This window comes from Lactuca sativa, chromosome 6 (genome assembly GCF_002870075.4).
Source record: "Lactuca sativa cultivar Salinas chromosome 6, Lsat_Salinas_v11, whole genome shotgun sequence".
Taxonomy (NCBI): Eukaryota; Viridiplantae; Streptophyta; class Magnoliopsida; order Asterales; family Asteraceae; genus Lactuca; species Lactuca sativa.
In genome coordinates this window covers 12,477,409-12,480,219 of record NC_056628.2, presented here as the reverse complement: position 1 = coordinate 12,480,219, position 2,811 = coordinate 12,477,409, and positions in this window count along the sequence as shown.

Genomic DNA, 2,811 nt, shown 5'->3' with positions numbered 1-2,811 from the left:
CATAAACCCTAGGTTCATAAACACATTAACTAACAGAATTGATCCGAGTATTACCTGAGAACGTCCTTCTGTGTCCTCCAAACCTCAGGACTCGATCCTCCTTGATATTCCTTTGGCCAATTTCTTCTTCTTCTTGTCTAACAAGTTCCTCCAAGTTCCAATAGCTTTCTCTCCTGCTCTAGACGTCCACAACGATTAGGGTTCCTTTCAATCGATCAAAAGACGGAAAGTGACGGCCTAAAAGGCGTTATATACTATCCAAACTGAACGGTTAGGGTTTCTGCTGAACAGCGTCGACTCGCCGAGTCCATATCTGGACTCGTCGAGTCCAATCGCGGACCCGCGACCAAGTCTGCGATCCTACTCGGCGAGTCTAGGCTCCAACTCGCCGAGTCCCTTCTCAACTCACCCCAAAACATAATTAAACAATACCTGAGATTTCGAGCTGTTACAGAAAAACAATCACGAAAAAGCCACAAAAAATTTCCAATTTATGAAATTTTTTGTCTTTTTGGGTGAAAGTTGCAAGATTTTTCAAAATCCGGGTAGAAATTGTCACTTTCTGAAACTTGCAGGGACCCGTTGCGCCAAAAACAGTCAAATATGCGAAACTCTAGCCCATTTGCGAAACCAGGCATAAAGCGTAAATTCGCACAAACTACAGGGATCAGAACTGAAAATTCTGCATTTTTTCAGCTTTTAATTCCCATTTTGCGAAGTTGGGTCTTTGTTGCCAAAAATGCAAAACTGCAGGGACTGATTTTGAAACTTCTGTTTTCTTACTCAATTCACGAATATTTCACAGTATACGCTTCGCACGTTCAGTCAATTTCTTAGCACATCAAACATGAATGCGAATCATGGATGAGATGACTTCATATTTTGACTCCAAAATTGAACAAAACATCAAATGCGAACTCCATTCACACCAATGCGAATCTGATTTTGATTCACACAAATGTGAATCCAGTTCTTCCAGTTCTTCAACACCGACAGCTAAAGCTAAAAAGCAAATCATCCAAATTACGAAATTTCACTATTTCGTTTTTCAATCACCAACCCAATATCAAGCTTCCTTGTAAACACGAACGAACACATAAACAGGCACGAAATCGATCCCGAGTATTGACTCTTGGTAACAACCTTCGAACATTTAATCTAAGCTCAAGACTTCATCTGTCTGATTGAAACCACAATCGTCACCGATTTAACGAAGCATTAAAATCTTCGTTTTTGATTCATCCAAACCAAAACATCCAAAATCAACAATCGATCCTTTGCACATCGACAATTAACTCTCCTTTACACAACGACCAGTAGGGCTTCGTTTTTAGAGTTCATACCAAAACAATTACCATAGACCATTTAACTGATAGGCAACCAAAATCGACACCTAAAATCATTCATTCCTTCGAAATTACATCCAATAAACCCAAATCGATCATTTAACCCTTCGAAATATCGGACCCAAATTCATCGACATTAACAATCATCCAAATCACAATTCCATTCGTTACCAATCAATTTCCAAATAACGAATCCAAGTTTTCAATTTCAAAGACGTTGACTTCCATCCAAGTCTAAAATCAATCCATCGAATCTACACACCAATGATTCCAATCGATTCGACATTAGCCCATTGATTTCAACTTCAACGAAGGAGAAACATTGATGTCAAAAAAAAATTCAATTCCGTAGAATTCATCATCCAAATCGTTAATGGAACCAATTTCGACATTGACCAATAAACATCCAAAATCTGTTTGTCCTTCGCTTTCAATGATCATTGATAACAAACAATCAAACCCAAATTTCAGATCGTTGAGTCCAAACAAATCAAAATATGATTCCAGAGTCAAAATAGAATGAACATCGACTCCAAGTCAAACACATTTGATTTTCAAATTCCGATTTTTTACTTTCAATTTCAATCAACAGCAAGCAAAATCAATTGTGAATCGAAACAAAGTGAAAAACACCGGTCGATTATGAAAGATAATTAGATGAAACCGAATACTTCAAGAAATTGTTGATCCACACAGGTATCGATATGTACGTGTTCGATGTTGCACAAAAGAGAACCAGTCGAATGTCGGACCCTTGGATAGATCTACAGAATCATTGGGCTAAACCAATGATGAACAGTACCGACATCTTTATGGACTCGATATTAGTGCATGAACAATAAAGAACTGGACATTTTTGGGCTTATCAAACAATTGAATGAACAGGAAATGGTGATAATATGATTTTATTTTTGTGATTTGATCATAAAAAAAATAATTGGATCACACAAAGGGATTTGAAACAAATTAGATCCAATGAGTCAAAGCGATCAAAAATGAAAAACGCAACATACGAATCGAAATCATGGATGTTTTGGAATCCATTTGAGAATTTGAGATACCTTTTTGACGAATCGAGATCCGTTTTCAACGAACGAATCAAATTTGGAAGATCTTGGTTCTTCTGTCGGAATGAGAAAATCTCCAAATCGAATATTGTACCACCCACCATGCGAGATGTACAACTCGTTCTTCGTGTTCTTCAACGATCCAAGAACATCTTCAAAAGAACCACCAACACTTTTGGGTTTTGACTTCAAATTCAATGCAACCTTTGGAGATTGTTGCTTTGGAACCCAAATTTGTTTCACAGATTTCGACTTCACAACATATGACGATTTTTGTGAGTAAAACCCGCTTGTTCTTCCGATTCATCTTCTTCTTCTTTTTCTTTCTCATCTTTTTGCATCTTGAAGATTTGACTTCATGAACAAACCCACTTTTAACAACATGAACATTTTGAGTT